Source organism: Alligator sinensis, unplaced genomic scaffold (genome assembly GCF_000455745.1).
Source record: "Alligator sinensis unplaced genomic scaffold, ASM45574v1 scaffold408_1, whole genome shotgun sequence".
Classification (NCBI taxonomy): Eukaryota; Metazoa; Chordata; order Crocodylia; family Alligatoridae; genus Alligator; species Alligator sinensis.
In genome coordinates this window covers 305,138-327,274 of record NW_005842319.1, presented here as the reverse complement: position 1 = coordinate 327,274, position 22,137 = coordinate 305,138, and the positions used below count along the sequence as shown (strand labels likewise).

The 22,137-nt window shown below is 41.4% G+C and overlaps 1 long non-coding RNA gene across 2 annotated transcripts in view; it reads left to right on the top strand.

Moving 5' to 3' along the window:
• Positions 1-15,506: 15,506 nt before the first annotated feature.
• Positions 15,507-22,137, top strand: part of LOC112551066 — a 104,411-nt gene continuing 97,780 nt past the window's right edge. For both annotated transcript variants that reach the window (XR_003095209.1, XR_003095208.1), the window contains exon 1: positions 15,507-15,926. This is a non-coding gene — a long non-coding RNA (uncharacterized LOC112551066). The remainder of the gene's footprint in view (positions 15,927-22,137) is intronic.

The window sequence follows — 22,137 nt, the reverse complement described above, 5'->3', positions numbered from 1 at the left end:
AGTGTGTTGTTTGCCCTGCTGGCCACAGCATTGCACTGCCGGCTCCTGTGCATGCGATGGTCCATCACTACTCCTAGGTCCCTTTTGGCCATAGTGCAAGTCAAAATGTTGCCACCAAACCTGTAGGTATGTTGGGGATTTTTGCCTCCAGATGGAGCACCTTATGCTTCTGAGTGTTGAACTTCATCTGGTTCGAGTCCACCCAGCAGTCCAGCCTATCCAGGTATGCCTGTATCTGCAACCTATCTTCTGGCATGACCATACTCCCCCATAACTTGGTGTTGTCCGCAAACTTGGCCAGTGAGCTTTTAACCTGCACATCCATATCATTGATAAAAATGCTGAAAAGCACCAGTCCAAGCATGGATTCCTGAGAGACACCACTGGCCACTTCTCACCAGGATTACACAGATCCATTCATGAGAACTCTCTGAGTCCTACCCTGTAGCCAGTTTTCTACCCACTGAACTGTTGAGCAGTTAAGCCCACAATCTTCCAATTTTTCCACAAGGATATTGTGGGATATTAGATCAAAAGTCTTTAGGAAGTCTAGCTATATAATGTCAAACTTCTATCCCATATCCAGGTGGTGAGAGACCTGTTCATAGAAAGAGATGAGATTGGTAAGACAAGACCTACCCTCGACGAAGCCATGCTGGCTGTCATTCAGAATCTTACCCTAAATGAGTGTATCGCACATAGATTCTTTAATGAGTTTTTCCAGGATTTTCCCTGGAATGGAGGTTAGGCTGATTGGCCTATAGTTGCCCAGGTTCTCCCTCTTCCCCTTTTTGAAGATGGGCAAAATGCACACAATGTTGGGCCTCTTCCAATCCTCAGGGATCTCTCCTGCATGCCACGATTTCTGAGAGAGTTACCCTAAATGAGTGTATCGCACATAGATTCTTTAATGAGTTTTTCCAGGATTTTCCCTGGAATGGAGGTTAGGCTGATTGGCCTATAGTTGCCCAGGTTCTCCCTCTTCCCCTTTTTGAAGATGGGCAAAATGCACACAATGTTGGGCCTCTTCCAATCCTCAGGGATCTCTCCTGCATGCCACGATTTCTGAGAGAGCTTTGCCAGGGTTTCCGCAATGACCTCAGCCAGATCCTTCAGCACTCTTGGGTGAAGTCCATCTGGTCCTGCTGACTTATAAATGTATAGCTTTTCTAGTTGGTTTTGCACCAGCTCAGCATCCACAGCGGGAAGGCTATCATTCCCACCATGTCCCCTGTAATCCTTAACTTGCTTGTCTTTCCCCTTGGTCCAGTGAAATACAGAAGCAACGTGGGCATTCAGGAGTTCAGTTTTTTTCCGTGTGTCCATTACCAGCTGTCCCGAGGTGTTAAGCAGGGGCCCCACACTTCCATTTGTTTTCCTTCTGCTCCCTACATATCTAAAGAAGGACTTCTTATTGTCCTTGACTAACTTGCCTAATTTAAACTCAGTCGCTGCCTTATCTTTGCTAATCATTTCCCTACAAGTTTGGACTACTGTTGTATAGTCCTCCTTGAGGACTGTCCCTAGCTTCCACTGTGTGTATGCCTCTTTTTTCTTTTTCTTTTTCAATTCATGAAGGGTATGCATGTCCATTTCAGTATGGGTATATGCCTATTCAAAAAACTTAGGTAGGATATATATGATTATATTACCTTCTGGAATGCTGTGGTTAATACTTCAGTTATGCGCCTACAAAACTGTCAACTTAACACCTTCCCTTCTTTGGGTGTACAGAGTCAAGTATTTTAGCTTGTTATTCAGATAGCTATTTGTTGCAGCTCAGCTGACCCCACATTTGATCTTTAGCTTGTGATAATCCTGTATCAGCTTCTAAATCTGCAATGATCTGAAATGGTCCACAAAGCCTCCCTAGACATTTGGAGAGAACAAGAACTGAACAGGGAAAGATTTCAGGAGTTTTTGGCTCCCAAAACCATTTTAGTCTATTGAGCCATGCTAAGACACATTTTAAATTTTAGAAGAATAAATGTCCTAACAAAATTAGCTTTTGATTTATTGCATTGTTGCAAAATATGTCTAAACTTTCCAGTTTCTTTGGGTCCCCCCCTAGCCCCTTTCTTGTCAGGAAAGAGGCAAAAATCTTGTAAAACAGAATGAAGAAAATATCCATGCCAACCTTTTTTATGGCAGTGTCACAGAGCTTGAACACAGGATATATATTCTGGTATGTTCTGCTTGAAGGCTGGTGATTACATGTCCAAGATGAAAAGCTCCTCTGCATTATGAACCTTTTAGTTACAAATGAGCATTCCTTGATGCATATTAAACTTGACACATTAACTCCTGGATGAATTGCTTACAAAGGGAGCTGCTTGAGACTATTAAGATATACAGTGAAATGCTAGGTGCTAAATAGAGTTAACATTACTCCAAAGTCTATTTTTTTTTAAGTGCCTTGTTTAGCTTAAGTTTTTCTCTTTAATCATGCATACTGCCCCAGGCTGCCAAAAAAGCAGCCATCAGCATTGCTTAGTGAAGGCAGCTTAGCTCTGTCAGCCATCTTATCTCCCCTGTTGCATGGGAGATAGCTTTTATCTGAGAGTATAAACATTAAAATGGAACTATAATCCTACCTTAGTCCTATAGAAGATTTCCAGCTGCTTCTCAGATATGAAGGAACTCCTATTGCAAAAGAAGTGCGTACACACACACATACACTTAGAAAATAAAAGCAGAGAAGTTTACCTAGTTTTGATTAATAGCATAGCAAAATACATGTATTTCAGGAAAAGAAACCAAGTCCTAGAAACTTCTTGGTACCCATAGTTGAATTATGACACCTGCTTTAAAAGGATCCCTCTTCTAACTTGTACTAGGTCATTTAAGATCTGCAAGCATATTATTAACTTGGCACTATAGCTTATTTCTCTTTAAACCTTTCACCGGTTTAAGACATGACAGTTTATATTTAAGTGCTTTTCACACAATGTGCCTCACAGAATCAGTTCTAAATAATGAATAACAAAGAGGCAAATAGCAGTTATAAAACAGTTATGAAATCTTAAAAGTAATACAGCATAGATCAACTTTGGTATTGTTTTCCGAAACAGAATCAGAAGTTTTAATAGTTTGGGCAGATAATACCACTGTTGTTTAATGGGAGTTCAAAGTTCTTGTCTTCTAAGTAGTCAGCTGAGTACAAAAGTGTGTTCTTTACATGCTTTAGTGCATTCTAGTAGGGTAAAAAAAGATGGGCAAAAACATATATCTCATACTCTTAGTCTCTCTTTCCTCCCTAACCTGCTTCCTCTGTTCATTCAGAGTCTTTTACCTGAATTATCTCTGGCCCTTCCTATGATCATATCATTGTAGTGTAGGAGCCTTCTTGTTATAGCAACTGCCATCTGGAAAAATCTTCCTATATCTTTCTGCTGCAATGATTCCCTATCTATTTTCAGACCACAGATAGAATTTAAGTTTCTTAATCTTAATTTCCTTCTCCCTTTGTTAATATTTTACTTTTAACTTCAACTTCCCCAGAGTGGAGGATGGAAATGTGCTGTATTGGTTTCATTATAACCATTTATTTCAGAAAAGACGCGGCATCAGGCTGCAAGGTAGAGAAAGCTTATTATAAAAGACAGAAGAAGAAATGGTGAAGTTTATGGAAATACTGCATTTCCCTCAATGGGGCTAAATCAGGCACTAAATTAGGCCCAAATGATACAAATGCTTAGATACATGCTTAATTTAAAGGACCCAAGTTGTTCTATTGGAGGTTAAATATACAAATAGGTTTTGTAGGATGGCACCCTCAATGTTTGCAGAATTATGTGTATGTGTTGGATTTTCAAACCTTTTAAGAGATTTAGGTAACCAATGGTCATTAGAAATGAGAAATTAATTAAAATTCAAAATCCTATTTTCAGTTTTGATAATCCCTCCCATCCACAGCTAGGTAAAAATGGGCATAAAAAGGATCTGGGTGTCCAATCCCTCAGGAAGTTTTGAAAATCTCAGCTTTTATGCATAAATCCTGCATAAATCCTATTTGATTTTTAAAACAAAATTATAGAAATGTTAACAATATTTCGTAACTTTATAGTAAGGAATTCTGCAAGAAATAATATGAAATTAAGCTTTCATATTTTTAACAGAGTCAAAAGTATATCTATATACTAGATAAAGTTTGTTAATTTAACAGAATAGGACCACATTTCCCCTAATCTATATACCAAAAACATGCAAGAATTTGTTTTTATGGTTAATATCATGACTCTCCTTTCCTTTCCTTTTTCTTACAAGTAGCTTTGACTCTAGCTGTTTTTATTAAGAAACTGTAGAAACATTTTATATGAAATTTTATATGGGATTAGAATGGGATTTAATGGAGAAATATGCAGGGGGAAGGGGTTGCGAGCAGCTGGATATGAAGCTGATGGTGGTGGCAGTGTGGAGTCGCCGTGGCCGCTCCGCCCAGCTCTGTGGGGCCCCTCAAAGCACAAGGCCTGGGGCAGTTGCCCTGATTTGTCCCCCACTAGGACGGCCCTGCCAATTAGATTAGATCAGGCTATATACATAAACTGCATCTGGCATCTTGATTGTTGGCAACTACGTGTAAGTATACATGGCAAGGAAAATACTTTAGAAAACTGATCACCTCCTTAGAAAGATAATCCTTTCATGGAAAGTATATCACAATATTGAATTTGTATGCATACATATGCTTGCACCTATAGAGTCAGTTTCTGCCATCCTTATTAAGTCATACCACAGTGGTAATGCAGTTCACCTTAAAATCCATTAAAAGATTTTCCTATTCTCCGAGTAGACTTTGGTTCAGGCCCTTCACAAACAGTTCCAAAAGGAACAACCGAACTGCTCCCAGAGTTGGTGGCAGAATCTTGCCCTTAAACTTTTAATAATTATTCTGATAACATCTGAAGCAAAAATAATATAGTGCAAATTAAAAAGAGAAAGCTGCTATTTTTAATCAAACTCAGGGGGTTCTTTGTGTTAATTTTTTTGTCTTGCATAAAGATGATTAAAATGGAACAAATTGTTAAAATGGGTCCCAACTTCCTAGCGTTACTGAATGAGGGGAAAATCTTACACTGAAGAGATAATTGGCATATTTAGCTAATCTTTTATTAATGTAGCACAATTCTAAAATACTTCTTGTCTCGGGGAAGTCAGCATGGAAGGGCTTTTTTATGTCATTATGATGTGAGTCCCCTTTAAATAATTCTCTGCAGGATTCATTTTTCATGACAAAATGAGATTTTTCACTTTTATGCATACTGTATACCATGCAGATTTTATTCTGAGGAAAATGGTTCCTTGATTTTAAGAAGTACTAAACCCTCAAACTACAGACTCCTATTATGGGAAATGTTCAGAACTTTTACTGATAGTTTAACCTGAAAAGTTGAACTTTATGCAGTTGATATATGAAGTGCTACTTTCTAGTGAATCTTATTTTTTTCTGAAGCATGTTATACAATATATTATTCACTGGGAGACTACCAAAAGCTTCCCCATATTCTCAAGACCATATGAAATGAATCAAATCTCTTCCCAAATTCTCCAAGGCTTGAAACAGACGAGATCTTAGGGCTTACTATTCGGGTTCATGAAGCATAAACTCCAAGGATGTTTCAGAAACGAATGGTGAAATGACTGCCCATACTGTATGTCTGTATCAAAGTGAGAAACTAAACAGCAAAGGGGAACAGTGATGGTGGCATTGTTGAATGATCCCTTTGTTTATGACTACATAGAGAAAAGATGTGGTCCAGTACATGATCATTGCATAAAAAATGGTTTGAATATGAATTTCCCAATAATTTCTGAAACACTTCCCCCCACAACTATAGATCCCAGCAGATGGCATTCTGTCTGGACTAACATGGAAAACAAAATAAATTAACAAAAGAAATATAATTGTTCAGTAGACATTAATGTGTTCCAATATGCAGAACACATGCATCCTAATCAAGCAAAAGCCAAACAGAAAAATTATTCTCCCCACTTCAACAGCCAAAATGAAATGAGAGTGAATGTAACATCCTGGGGTATACTATTCATTCCAGTACCTAAACTGTTCAGATGAACCTGCCTCCAGCAAGGGGTTGGACTAGATGGCCTAGGGAGGTCTCTTCCAGTGGTATTTCTCTACGATTCTATGATTCAGTACGTTCTGGGGCAGGATTTGGGGAGTTTAATTCATGCTGCATGAATACTCACACCAGGCAAGTTGGATCAATAATGCCAATAACACTGTGTCTCAGTAGTGATTTTTTGCTATTTGAATTATGGAACTCTCATTAATCAGGGGCACACGATCCCAAGCCACCAAGCATCCAGAAGGGCAGAACTTAGCAAACAAGGGATTATAAATTAGTTCTAGTCTGTACTAGCATGCTGTAGGATATCATTACAGAGCCAATTTTTTTTCTTCACTGTGAGTGAGGAGCTGCCTTCTTCACTAGAACTGAGGGAATAATTCACAATAATATATGAGGAGTTTAAATATCTGTGGACTATCCATGAAGAGACTGAAGCTTGAGTCATTTTATAATCCATGTTTACTCAAGAAATATTTGCAAATATCTTAATAAGTGAACTTTCTACCAAAAAAATGTCACGCTAAACTGGTTTAGAAGCCAACTTGGATGAGCTTGGAAGCAGTTACAGCCCAAATATTTGTGTGAACTAATTTAAAATTAGTTCGTTGAGCAAAAAACTGGGTGGAAAAACAGAATATGTTTCTTTCTTTTATCTCCATTAAAAAAAAATTAAAACATCCTTATCCAACACGATAGTTGGTCCAAAAATCCAAAGGAATATTTTTACAGAAATTCTTTACATTTTTCCTATCTGTTTTTACAATGCGGGAAAAAAACAAAACAAACAACCTTCCTCCCCCCAAGAAAAGCAAAACAAAAACCCAAATAGCAACATGAAATGCAAAAACAATAGTAATAATAATAAATCTAGCAGAATACCAACACATTAATTTAAATTCACTTTCTAGAAATACTTTCCTAAGGAAAATACTGTTCCTCCCAAAAGATGTTTGTGCAAAACAAGCATGGTAGGGACACTTACATGATTGAAGTGAATTTGCTAAGCTGTTCAAGTGAATATTTCAGTAGTGCTGGTTGGAGCTGTGTTGCTCTAAGGATATAGGCAGACAAGGTTCTTTGGGTATATGTGATATACTTTATTAGACCAATTATATAGTTGGAAAAATTGTTCTTTGCAAGTTTTTGGATACAAGCACCCTTCTTCAGGCATAGGGAGAGTGTGCTGTTGTTTTACATACTCCTGGATGGAACAGAAGCTAAGATGCAAAATACCTGTGTTTTGCATATTGGCTTTTATTCCATCCAGTTTAGCTAGGACAGCCCTGGCTGGCCAAAATTTAAATGGAAGTTCTGGAATTGCAGGAGCATGGGGTATGGGGCACAGTTTGCTGGGGAGTTGGAGCACCATGTTGCACCAGGCAGTTCCTCTTCCCTGCCAGACTGTGCCCATGTGCCAGCTTATCAGACTCTGCCACTGCCTGCAGCAATGCCACTGACTTGGTGGGGAGGGGGCAGTATGCTGGATGTCCTTACACTCACCATAATGACAATAGCATGTAGAGACCAGTCAGAAGTATGGTGAAACTATACTATGTCAGGGTGTCAAACCCATCTGGCCCTGCAAGCTGGAAGAGCATTGCTGGTTGCTCAGTGGGCCAGACTGGGACCCCCTGAGCAGTGCTGGCTACAGCCTGCACACTGCATGCAGCACATGCTAACCCTGGGAGTCACTGCACATGCAGCACTCAGGGGGATAGAGAGAGAGAAGAACATTTCTAATGTACTTTTATTTTGTGTGTCTGATTTGTTCTTCTTATCAAATGGGATCTGGTTTTCTAAGTGCCAAAGATGATGACCCCATTGAAGTCAGCAGTGAAATTTCCATTGATTTCATTTTTAATTTAGGAAGTATTTGTCCAGTAAAAAGATTATAAATATTCCTTGTATATAACCAAAAAGGCACAATAGCATGACTATAATGATCAAGAACAAGTGACAACAGAGAATTAATATTAGAGTGTGCACATAACTCGGTTTGAAAGGGAATATGGGGAATTTCCTGACCTCACATGCCACGTGTGTATATATATATATATATATATATATGTGTGTGTGTGTGTGTGTGTGTGTGTATATATAGTCTATTTTTATTTTTATAGAATTTACAAGAATAAAATTAATCAACTTTGCTTCTTTGGCTTTAAAAACCTTACACTATAACATACCTGTATCATGAGAGGGATACACTTCCAAAGCCACAGGTTTTTAACTTGAAAGCAAGAACTAAATTTCTTAAACGCTCAGAAAAAAAAGAGTAGTTAAAAACATTGCAATCTATCTTTACACACTGAAATCCTGTTGGGAGTTTTCTCCAGAGAATATAAGAAATGCATAATCCATAATAAACAATATGGATGCCCATTATCTGCCTGGCTTTATTGTCAATAAACAGAACTTAAACACATTTCCTTTCCTGGATTAAATTATTTAAGCTCTTTCTCTGTGAGTCTCCCACTCAATTACCTCCTAAGAATTACTGTGTAAATCTGTAAATGAAAAAATCATTATGAGAAGTATGTCTTCACCTAGTATAAGTTTCTTATATCAGTTCTACTTGTGTAAATTGAAATAGCTCTGTAGACATCTATGGGGTTATTCCAAATCTATACTAGGACAATTGATATCAGAATCTGGACTACGGTATTTGTAGCATAAAATATTTGTAAACTCTGAGTTGAATATATCTCCCCTTCTGCTGAGTATCATGGAGTGGAATAAAGTGGAGATCTGATAAATAGGATTTCAGGAAATAAATGGAAGCTTTAAGTCTCCTCTCCCGACACTCAGGTATGAGCTGACCTCTATATGGGTGGGAAGGGAAGAATGGTTAACCTTCTAGAAAATTATGCTGGACTTTACAGCATGATTTATTTCTCAGGGCTGTGTAATTAATGATGCAGCATGTAGTGCAAATCCAATGTCAGTTTAGTTCCTGTGAAGGGGGTGTCTATCAGGGGCTACTGTGTGGGTGTGGAGTAGTAACTGTCAGAAGCCAAGGATAGGTTATTAGGATAGATAATTATGCTATAACTGCTGTGGGTCAATATATCTGTGGGAAGAGCTGTGGTTAGAGCTGTTTGCAAATGTGTGGGAATCTCCATGAAAACTTTATGATGTACTTTATCTTTGTTTGCCCACAAAAACTGCCTCCATCTATCATCAGCCTATATTTGACAAGAAGGAGCAGTAGACTCTAAATGGTCCTGGAATCTGAAGTGCCTAAAATCAGTTTTCCTTTAATATACATTGTTTTAAATCCAAAAATAAATGATACAGGCTGCTAATGAAAATGGAACACAAATATAATCTTGTTGTTGTGTTTAGTGGGTATGGGCTTGAGCGTGTAATTAGAGTTTAAACATATTCACAAGTATATGCTGAATTATTGTCAGTTGTGGTTAATTTACTCCTTAGGGTAATATCCATGTGGTAGCTCTTTAGCAATGATTCGCATGGGCAAGTCCTTAGAAAGGGCACTCAAAGGGCACTCAGAAATTTACCATCATCTGCCAAATTTTGAAATCACTTATGGTGTAGCCAATTCACCTGAAATTATCATGATTTGAATTATGTATTACAGAAGGATTTGCCCAGTGTTTAGACAGTGAAAAAAGAATGGAAAATTCAGGTTGGCCATTTTATTCTAAACTGTGGCTTAGGCAAGATTTTGTATAGGTGGGGCACAACTATGAAGTTTTCTTCCTATGTGGTTTCCCTATAGTGGATGTCCATTTGGGAGAACACATGCTGATAGGGGTGATGAGGGGTGATGAGGTCCTGTTATCTGAAGAGACCTCCTGCATCCCCCCAAGTAAATGTTAACCTTGCGTAATTGTCCCTCTCCCCATATCTACACATTTCATGATAAAATTGGGTCTCCTTTTTCATTTTAAGATAATACTTTTGTAAGGCTCGTGAAACAGTATGCTTTCCACCCCTCTGCCCCCTCTTTTTCTACCTCTTCACTTTAATGGGTTAGAATAATGCTGTTTAAGTCAATGGAGCTGCATCAGTGTAGATGTAATGTTAGAGGAAAAAATCAGCTTCTTTATATACTTCCTTGACCTCTTGACCTGAAAGAGGGTAAAATCTTGTATCTATTTAAATCAATGGCAAAACTTGCATTGACTCCTATGAGGCCATGATCTTACTTTCTGTGTGTTACCTTCAGTGTAGAAACTATAGAGATATGCAGAGAAAGGTAAAATTCTATAGTACAAAGGAATACTTCAATATTATAACACTTGGTCTTGTTCCAATTAGAGGGAGTCTACCCACCTGACTAGCTCAGAGCTGTGGATCTCAGAAGTCAATTCTAGTCTATAACTAGGCCGTCATATAGGCACTGTGGTAGTGCAGGTCACTTATATGTGACTGCGGAGGCTACTCTGACATGCTGGAATTTCAGCACATCAGAGCACGCTCGATTAATCGTGTTGCAGCAGCCTCCTGCATCTTGTGTATCAGCGTCCCCGCACTTTAAAATGGTGTTGGGGGTCCTTGAAATAAAGCTCACTGAACAAGCTTTAGTTCAAGCATCCCCACCACCATTTTTAAGCGCAGAGATACTGATACAGGAGACATGGCAGTGCTTTAATTAGAGCAGCTCCGAGAGCCTGTCTAATAAAGTGTTGCCCCTGCCACCCCTGGAGCACATGTAAAAGTGCCCAGAGATTACAAAAGATAATGATAATAATTACTCAGGGTTCTTATAAAGTTTCCATCAGGTTTAAATTAAGACTGGATGTCTCCAACAAATATGTGCAAGTTCAACAAGCTATTTTATATAGGAATTAGTGGGTGAGTTTTTTAGGCTATATAATAAAGGGGGAGGGGGTCATAGCAGCGTTTCCTTTTGCCCATAAAATCAAAGAGAATAAGTGCTTTGGATTTGAATCATGCTTATGGAAATACCTTTTCTTTTTTATGTAAAAGAAAAAGATTCTGTACTTAATTTAAAAGACTCGACATACCAGAATACAGTATATCAACACTCTTTTACATGTGGGGTGTCTATAATACTATCCATCAGATCCATTGTGAGAAAATTACCCTTTACATATCTGGCTGCACACACATTGCATAAATTGCCAGGTTTTGCAAAACCTTTTCTACTTGTCTTTACTATGATGCAAACTGCTGCTCTAACAATGTATGTGCTGCTTTGTCTGCAGTGCACTGCATTTAAATGTGTATCTGATCAGATTTGAGCTGAATGCCTTTTAATGCTTTTGTATTTTTCAAGTACAGTGCCTGAATTTGTAGTTGCATATTTTATTAACTACTTTGTTGTTGTTGTTTTGTGGTGTTTGCAAACAGCTAGCAACAGATGGTATCTAGTGTATTTGATTACATGGTTAGGCAAAACATTTTAACACAATATAGTATAATCAGAACTACTCAAAAATCAACTTAGCCTTGATCTTATAATGGTGGAGTGGCATGAATGTACAACTTGCCCTTTTCAAGAAGGCATTATACAGTTGTAGCTAGTGAAGGCATAATGTCCTCCCCCGCCCCTCCCCCACTTCCTGTAGTAAGTAGATTGGAGTTGCAAGATCAACCATGTATGAATGATCTCCAGGAGATTCTGGACAAAAGAAAATAAAAATTATGTTAGGTTATATATTTGATTACATATAAAAGAGAGAGAGACTCAGTACCTGAGGTTAGGAGGAGTACCAGACGATTTAAACTGAGAAAGGAGTTTTCAGAAAAAACATTTTACTATAGAATGTGCCAATATATCAATACTCAAGCCTTTTGTTGGAATGTACCATTAAATTTAACCAGAGCTAGTCATATCCATGGGCAGATGTAGGAACTCTAAAGAAAGGGATGATGTGGCAAGTTCTATCAGTGCCACAGGGTGGTTGCTGGCCCCCTCTTTGGGCACACTGCACCACAGTAGCAGCTGCCCTAGACTTTCTGGAACCCCCAAAGTAGTTAAGACTCCTCCCACCACTCTCACCATCCTCTCTCCTGAAATTCAGGTACTTCTGCCTCCCCTTCCATTCCTTTCTCACTATCTCCAGCATCAGTTGCCTCTGGGTGCAAGAAGCGGGCTTCATATCTGTTCCCAACTGGTCTGGAGGGAAGAAAGGGAGAACCCCAGGGCTGCTCCTACCCTGCACTAGCCAAGGGCTTTGGTAAGTGTCAGCATGGGGTGCCAGGCTGGTCCCCGCTTCCAGTGTCTACTGCTGGATTGCAGGCAACACCTGGGAAGCAGGCAGGGAACAGGAGCACCTTTAAGCCCTCTGCTGCTGCTGTCTCCAGCTGACCTGGTGATGTGGGGAGCCCTAGAAACACTCCTGCCCTGCTCCAGCACAGGACCGTGGGAAGTGGCTACATGGGGTGCTGGGCAGGGCTGAGACCTCAGTGTCAGTGGGTGACCCCTGCCTCCCCCGAACTTCCAAATGCTTCTGCTCCATGACCACCCCCTGTTTGTCTTTCTTGGCAGATGCTGGAGCAGGGGGGATCACCCACTGATATCACCATGCCCAGCCCTCCTTGCAGCTGCTCCCTGCTACTAGAACCCCAAGGCCAGTGTGGGAAATGTGGTAGTGGGGGAGGGAGCAGAGACTTGAACCTGCCACTGCCATTGTTCCCAGCATCCCGTGCAGCTGCTCCTTGCAGCCATTGGCTGGAAATAGGCAGTAGTCGTCCTGGGACTTCCTTGCCTCTGGGTCAATTAGTGACAATGGCAGGAGCAGGTGGATTTCCCTTCTTCAACTGTTTTGTCCTCCAGGTGTCCCACTCTAGCCCAGGGCTCCAGCTATGCTTCAGACCCTGCAGGATTCCCAGGCATAGGGAAACAGAGCTATTGACATGATCGTCACAGTGGAAGAGGTTGTAGCCATGCCACTGCATCCTCACCTGAATCCACCCTAGCCATATCCTATACTCAGCACACAAGATTCAGCACACAATCTCAACAAAAAAGGAAAATACAAATGTGTGATTTTTTTTCACTCATTCTGCATTGTAGAAACTAATTTAAAATTGTTAAGCAGCACAGGCTAAGTGGATATAATCTTCATGAACTCTGAAAAATGTGTTCTCACAATAAATGCCTTACCATTTTTCAGCCTTGTGTTAACTTAATGCTATATAAACCCCCCCCCGCTAAAACTCGAGACATCTTTGTCTTTTTTCTGTATAGCTGCATTCACTGTCTTGTCCCATACACAACTGTCTGCAATATCAATGGCAGTCAGTACTGACTAGCTCACCTGCAAGTCTGAGATCTAAAGGCCTGATCTGAAACCAATTGAAGTAAGTGGGAAAACCCCCCACAGTTTATTGACTTCATTAGGTTATGGTTCATGGCCCTTGTGCAGCACAGAACCAAGTGTTTCATAATTCCTATCTCCTACAACACACTATTTCTCTTTTCATTCTGCAAGACAAGTAAAAAATTTCCAGTGTCATTCCCTACATCACTATAGGTTGTAAAAGAACTACATTTCCCATTCTTGCAGTTTCTTAGTGTTCTGTGTTCAGTCTAAATCTTACCCATCCACGTGCACAATTTCTACAGTACTACCACTATAAAACGTGCAGACAGATCCTCAGCTATATAACTAAATGGAGTTCTGTTAAAATTAATAGAGCCATGCAATTTTACGACAACCGAGGAGTTGGGATCTTTGCTCCACTGTTGTCAACTTTTCCATTTACAGTAATAGGGTCAGAAGTTCTTCTTTGACCCATCTTTTCCGTAACTGATCTGGACAGGCCTTAACTGGCTTAATTACATCATTCCTTTGAAGAATTTTTCTTTAGAAATCACCGTGAAACTGAAATTATTTATTTGGACTCAGAATCCTCCAAAATGATGGATTATGCTAGATTGTTTTGTGTTTACACATATTCAAGACACTTCCGGTTTGTGTACGTTTACTATCCCGATAGTTCTCCAATAGCTTTTCAGATTGGCCCACTCTTAACAGATTTGTGAAGTTTGTGCAGTTACAACTGCATAGTGTCTCCCAGCTGTCTTTGCAACATATTTTCTCTTTGATACATTGTTGGAGAGATCTCACTTGATGGTATTAAGCCATTTCCTCAGGCACAGGATGCTTTTTTCCAGACTTGTTCCTCTGAGATCTGGGCAGCATTTTTGGGTTTAATCCACTTCCATCTTCATTGCAGTTTTACTGGAAGCAGCTGTTACCTCTTCTTTAATAGTTTGCAGGTCGTCAGGTAGCCTGAGGGACCCACCATCTGACATCCGTGCTTGATTCTAAATATCCTACACATCATGTTTTCTTGGGGCAATAGTAGAGCAATGGGACTCTCACTTCCTTTGGCACAGCTGTACTTTCATCTCTTGCCTGGGAAACTTTATTTAATCCCACAGTTTGATTTCACAAATCATTCTGTTTCTCCAGAAGGGTTAATGTTACTTTTTATGGATATCTGTGGCTGCATTACAGCATTGCTGTCTGTTTTACTAAAGGTAAAAGTGGCATTCCAAAATGTCTATTACTATTTATGGTTCATTGCTACTCAGTGAAAGAAATTCAGATGGACTTTGGCTAAGAGAACAGAACTGGTCATACCAGAATGATTCATTCCACTTAGTTTAAAGAACAGTTTTGCCATTAGGGGTAGGCTGAGAAAGAAGTAGTAATATTTTGCAGAACATAGAAGAAGAATAGGATTCAGCTTGATAGTGAAGGGATAGATGTAGCCAAAGAAAGAATCAGCAGAAAGAATTCAGCAGTGTAACAAGCACAAAAACAACTGGAGCAATTTTTAGGAAATTATTATACTTTTTTAGGTTACTGGGCTTAACCAAAATTGGCATACAAGAGATAAAGGAGAAACAGAGAGAACAGAAATGGAAACAAGAATAAAAGCTAAAGAAAAATGAAATATCTACAGTGACTACAGTATCTATCAGAGAGAAAACATTCAGAGGGGTTGCATCTGAGATTTTTTTAAATACCAAATAGTATAGTGAGGATAGAATTACAGAAAAAACTGATCTGGAAGGGACCACAAGAAATCATCTACTTCAGTGCCCTGCTTAAATCAGGATCATTCCTGTCTGAGCCATCCAGACAAATGTTTGTCTGATCTGCACTTAAAAACTTCCCATGATGAAGAGTCCACAGTCTGTTGGTATAGTCTGTTCAAATGACAGCCTCCTGTTCTCTTATAGTTAGGACGTTCTTTCTTCCAATGAGCAATTGTTAGAGGATTCTTTCTACTTTAGATTAGATTGTGTGGTATTGTAATAAAATCAATGACTCAATACAATAAAGTCATCTAGCATGGGGAAAAGCATTTGAGAGATGACTTGGCAGATTTGTTAAAGATCCTACTGTCACAGGGTGACAAGAGAAAAGGGGTGGAGACCTCTTTCCCAGGGCTGGAACCTCAGTGGTGAGTCTCTGCAGCCCCGAGGGAATATTCTCCAGACCCCCATAACAGAAAAAAACTTACGTGCTGCAGGCACGGAGACCAGGGAATGATGGCAACAGGAGAAAGCACCCGTGCAGTTCACCAGTCACTTATTAAGGTGGCTGGAGCCAGTGTGGGGCAGTGACATTACCAGGACATGCCGGCTGGCTCCTAGAAAAGCCAGCTGTGAGAGAGAAGCTGGGGAGTGACAGCTGGGAGGTGGCTGTATGCTCCAGCCAGCACAGCTGGGCTGGCCTCCATACCGGGACTGGAGACGGAGTCCCAAAGAGGGCAAGGACCCAGGACGGGGTCCTGAAGAAGGGTCTGCCTCACAGCATGGCGACACTCGGTGACTGAGCTGGGAAGGATGCTGTAGGACAGACGACAATGCAACATGCAGGACGTGTGAGTAGGAAGGAGGAGCACTCCCTCCCTGAAGCTTTTGTTGGATTTTTCTTTAACATTTTTGTTACCCCTGAGCCTAGAGAGAGGCCATAAGCTAGACACTGGGGCCAAGGGATCAGGGGCCCTGGGACTTCAGGTGGGGACATTTAAAGTTGATCAGGTAACCCAGGGGCCAGAAGGCCTGCAGTCCCAAGCAATAATTAGGACCACCAGGCACCGCACTGGTCTCTTAGGCTGGACCCAGAAGGAAGGGAACTAAGTGTAGTATGCAGCTTGCAGCCTGACACTGTGGTCATATTGTCATACTCGAAACCCATATCAGAGCCTCGCCATGAGGCCCAGTGCATGACGTGCTCAGTCAGGCTAACATCCAGGTGAATCCAGCTGGTTGGCGCATGGGAGGGGTGTAGAGGAGGTGAAGCCCCAGGAACATGCACTGATGACACCTTCCATCAAGTCCCAACCTGAAGGGAACCTCTCACTCTTAAACAGAACAGCTAGACATGGCAGGAAATTATATGGGGCTTCCCTGGGGAGGAGATGCACAATCAGCAAGGGTGCCTGGGAGAAATTAGAGGCAGAATAAAAATAACTGATCCTGAGCTGCTCAGGAAAGGCTACACAAAATCCAACGGGTACACCTACTATTTGATAGTATAGAACTGACTGACGTGTCTATTAATCTCACTCTTACTGGCTACATGCCCACATTACTATAAAGGGAAAACTACATCACTACAGAATACAAATGGATACTTGTTATGCCACTGACACTGGCCCAGAGAATCCAAGATATTTTTGCATGCAACATCTATACAGACTTTTAGCACACTGTACCCTTTACATGAGAACACTAGGTTTGTGTACACAATGATTTTTAAATCCTGATATCTGTGTTAAAGAGGGTTAATACTGCATAAATATAACTGAACATTGACTCACATATAATCATAAGTTTCTTTAAGCCTTTTAAAATTATTTTTAAGCAAATGGTTTCATAGGTTGTTTGTAAAAGTCTTCATCAAAAGCAAAAGACTCAGAAATGCTGGTCCAAGTCTGATATTTACAAAACTTCAGCATGAAAGTGTTCATACAACTATCTAGAAATCTCTTTGACATCATTCTGCCTGTTTACAAGAACTCCAGTCATCCAGTCAGTGAACAGAAGCAATACCATATGGCTTAGATGACAAATTACATACAACAAAAATAGCCAAAGATTTGGGTGAAGCAAATAATTTGTGAACCTGCAAAAGATAAACTAAACAGTAACATAATTTAGGTTCTGATCCTTCAGTTTCATTCATCTGTCGCTCTACTCACATAAGCAGGCCAAGATTGTTGCATAATATTGCTACTGTCAGAGCTCTGCAGAGATGCCTCAGGGCATAAACTCATTTTTATTCATGCAATGAGTCCCTTTGAGCAGGATGCTTATTTTAAAAGCCTAGTTAAGACCACTCCAGATTTTGAAGATACTGAAAGCACAAACAGGTGTTAATATCCTTTCCAAAGTTGATAAATTGCAGATAATATCAGCAAATCTACCTTGCCAAAAAATAAATAAAAAGAAATCTATAGTAGTACATGGGAAACAACACAAAAATCTCTCCAATGATGATTTAAAAGAGTTAAAATAAAAATACACGTGACAAACCAATTTGTAAATTGAAAGGGCTGAAAATTACATCTATTCTGTGTACTTATACCTATGCAAAGTAGGGCACCTTTCAAAGTATTTCTGTTAAACAAGTCTCAAAAGATAACAACAAAGTCATTGATTCATGTAAAAGCATTGGTTTTATCAATATTTTCTTGATCTGAAACATTGAGTGGTAGCTAAATAATCATTTTGTTTTCCCACCCTTAATTACAGATACATAATAGATATCTATATATAGATATATATTCCTATATATCTATATATAGATGTAGATATATATAGATATATTAGCAGAAATTTCTTCAGAGCTCATTTTCATAGTATCTGAGTGTCTCATAAACATTAATAGGTTTATTCTTACTACACAGGAGAAGAGTTATTTTCCCCATATAAAGGCAATGGAGAAACTGAAGCAGATTTTCAAAGGTACTTAAGGAAGGTAGCTTCTCATTGAATCCATACTGCCTGAACTCACAAAATCAAAGCTGTAAGCTTAAGGGCCATTTCACTGGCAGCATAAAGTAGAAGGAGAAGCCCAGTGACTATAATAGAGAACTCTCCTCCTGTTACTTGGAGAGGGCTGGGGGACAGGCAGGATCTGCAAAGGCCCTTTAAAGAGAGTCTTTGTGGCTTGGAGAGGGGCCCTCTGAGCCAAGAGAGGGTGACACAGGGGCAGACTAAAACCAAGAGGGCCAGAGCAAATGCCCCAAGGGTGAGGCAGGGCAGACCAATTGCCAAAAGGTCCAGAGTTTGAGCCTTGACAGAGTGAGGCATGACCAAGGAGAGGCTAGTACTGAGAAACCAGACCAGAACCAGTGGGCCGAGGCGTAGGAGTCCCCAGATAGAAAAATCAGTGGGCCAAAGCCAAGAGGGATGGAGCCTGTACAAGGTGGTACCTGGATAGAGAGTAACATCTGAGAGGAACAAGCATGGCTATAGAGGCAGAAGGAAGCCACAAACAGAGCTCATAAGGTGCCTGGTGCCCTAAGGCCCCAGTAGGGCCATAGGATTACAACTTAGTGCCTGGGGGGCAAGACAGCAGGAGACTGGACTCACTATGGGGAACCTGGGGCAGCCTCCCAAACTTTATGAGCAACATCAAGGTATGGAAGGTAAAATAGCAAGAGAGGATACCATGAGGAGCTGGAGTGGGCCAAGAGTCACATGGCTACCAGAGGGTGCCATACCCATCCCTGGAGAATGGACCCTGTTGCAGTGACCAAAATTCCTTTCGTCTCTGGACAGGGGGCCACCAGAGGCATTATTTGAGGCCTCTGCTGCAAAATTAGACACTGTGTACAGTAGCTGACCAGCAGTGCCAGATTTAGGCACAAGCTAACAAAGTGGCAGCTTAGGGCCTCACATTATGAAGGGCCTCTAAGCCACCCCTGGGCCACGAAGGGTCAGTGGCTGGACCGGAAGTGACTGCAGACTGGCAAACCACAGCCCAGCAGAGCTGGGCGAAGAGGCCATGATTCCTCTCACAGGGCCCGTGGCAGCCATGGTCGAGGTTTAGGCCCATCCCCCCACCCGGGGGGTGGGGTGGAGGTATGTTTACCTGTTTTCCAGCTGGAAATTCCATCTGTGGGGCTATGTGCAGTGGTCCACAGTTTGCTGGGCTATGTCCACTTCTGATCCACAGTTTGCCAGGGTGTGACATAGAAAGGTTGGGAACCCCTAATTTAGGGCCCCACCTTGTCGTAATCTGGCCCTCCTGACCAGGGTAGTGCTTCTTTACAGTGAAAGTTGAGAGGCCAGTCACAGAACTCAGTGATGGGAGCATTTTCAGGTCCAGTTCAAGCACAGGGGGCTCTCATTGTACAGCCTAAGCCTTCTAGATCCCTCTTAGGTACTGGACCTCAAGCAGTCACTGCTTGTGTTTAAAGCTATCCTTAAGCACTGCTACCTGTCCTGCTTTGCTATGGCTCTGAAGCACATTCATTTTTATGTGTTCTGACATCAGATTTAAGGCTGCAATCTATGATAGTACAAGAAAAAAAATTGATTCAAAGACCAAACATGTCTGAGTCAGCAGATTTATGAAGTGTCAGGATGCCTTTCTGTGCATTAATGCTGTTCTACTGCTTGATCATGCTATTTCCATATCTTTCTTTACTTAAGCACAACTTAGCAGTGGAACATTTTTTTCCACCCCTGAAAGTATTATAAAAATCACTGGGCTTTTTAAGGAATGGATAGTTCTCTAGAAATTTATACTGTCTTCAGGAGACAGAGTGTATGCTTCATTAAGTCATAGGCACTGTTATACAAGAAAGAGACTTATTCTGGTTATTCTTGTTTACAGACATGCAAGACAAGCCAGGTGTTAGTTGTTCCATTACTTTTAATTTGAGAAGTACAGACTTACTGAATTGAGCTTTAATGTGTCCAGGGGCTCGAGAATCCTCAATTCTGATTGGTGGAGCCAAGCCACCAATCAGAAACAAGCTGGGGGAAAGTGGGCACCACCCCTTCCCCAAAGGGAGAGAAAGAGGAGCTCCCTGACTGGATTGTGGACTGCAGCACGGCAGGTCCACTGGACTTCAGGGGCAGAACCCCCAAAACATATAAAATGAGACTGTGCTCAGCAAACTGGGGGAGAGATGTGGTGAGGGACGGTGTGGAGAGAAGAGCTCCAGAGACGACCATCCTTGGGACTCCACCTGAGCCTTGACAGCGTGCAGATTGGTACACAGTGCTCAGGCTCTAGGAACTGCTCGAGGCTGCTTGAGCCTAAGATATAGCAAGCAGGTGGTGCATGGATCAGTGCATGGACAGCTGGCCCAGGGAGCAACTCGAGGCTGCTCAGGCCCCACACGGTGCACAGGTTAGCACACAGAGAACTGGCCCTGGGAGCAGCTCAAGGCTGCTCAAGTTAGCCCTGGCTCTAGGCCAAGGAACTGGAGCCCTGCAGTGTGGCTCTGCATTTATATAAAAGAGCCCTGGTGCCCAGAGCAGGACCCAGGAAAAGGAAAGGCCCCTGGTTTGAGGCTGAGGAACTGGAGCCACTAAGGGCTCAGCTCCTGTAGGAGCGCCCTTGATGCCCAGTGTGGGGCACCAGGCCATCAAGAGGAGCCAGAGGCACTGCCGGAGAGAGGCCCTTGTGGATGAGCCTTGGCTACTTCATAGCGGGAGTGAGAATTGCTGGGGAAGTGGGTCCCACAGGAGAGGTGGGCTTGGGAGAGGAGGGTCTGCAGCCTTCACCCTTCTCCATTGTAGAGGATGTCCACATCCTGGGGCCCTAAAGGGGAGGGGCTCCAGGGAACACCCTCTGGGGTGCTAAGTATGCCCCCATATTTTGTGATTGATGTTGCTTCATACTGTAGTGGTTAATATAGTTATGAGTATTCCTTAAGGGGGTTTATATAGGTTTATATGTCTTCATTGCCTATAAGTGTTTACTACCTATTATTGTAACTTATCTATATTGTTGCCTGTGTACACCTATGGTATTGTTACCTCAATTTACCTGGGTTTACCTAAGTTGATGCTTATATGTGTTTATTGTGCTGATGCGTTGGCTTACCTGTTCCAAAGTGTTAATGCTTATTCTGTGCATGGGGCTTAGTTATTGCTTATGCTGTGAATCACACGGTTCATGTTTTTGCAGTCCCTCAAAGTGGAGCAATGCGTTGATTGAAAGTTATTGTATATGGTGCCACATACTAATTTTACTGTAAATATTTAGTGCCTCTTATTCATATTTATTTTTGTGCAGCAATAAATTTGTATATAGTTAGCACTTTGTCTCATCCTGGCTCTATAGAGAAGAGAGGGAACTGCTCCCAGGTGGTGGGTCCCACTCACAGCACTCTTGCCTGACTGCCCCATCCCTTCCACTTGCAGACAGGGCACACCCCTGGGTGTACCCAGGTTACAGCAGCATTATACGTATTGGATTTACAGCATACCATGAAATGAGCCTGAAATGGGTTAAAAAGGCAGAAATGTAGGTAAGAACAAATTCATCATATGGTACTAGCTATCGTCCAGAGGCCTCAATACAGGATCAGGGTCCATTTGCACTATTCAATCTAAATTCTCAAGAATGATGAGTGATTTTGGGTCTTTTAGATTCTGATTGCCCACTTGAGGTATTTTCAATAGGGGCCAATCTTTTTGGCAGTTGTGTCACAAATTAGCCCCACACCTTCCTCAAGTGACACTGCTATCCCCTTACCTTGCTCTATCAGCTGTTATGCTATCTATGCCCTGCCCTATACCTCTATTCAATCTGCTGGTCTGTTTTCTGCTCTCTGCCCTATCTGCCTCTGTCTTGCCTGCCCTCTCCTTGGTCTGACATGTACTATATGCAGAGAATGCCAGTACAACAGGTTCCCCCCCCCCCTTAAATGCTAGTCTATATTTCATAGATTTCATAGATATTAGGGGCTGGAAGGGACCTTGTGAGATCATTAAGCCCAGCCCCCACCCCACCCCCTACCCCCACCATAGGCAGGAAATCAGTTGAGATCAAGTGATCCCAACAAGAAAAATATCCAGATGTTTTTTGAAAGAGTACAGAGTAGGTGTTTGCATCACCTCTGG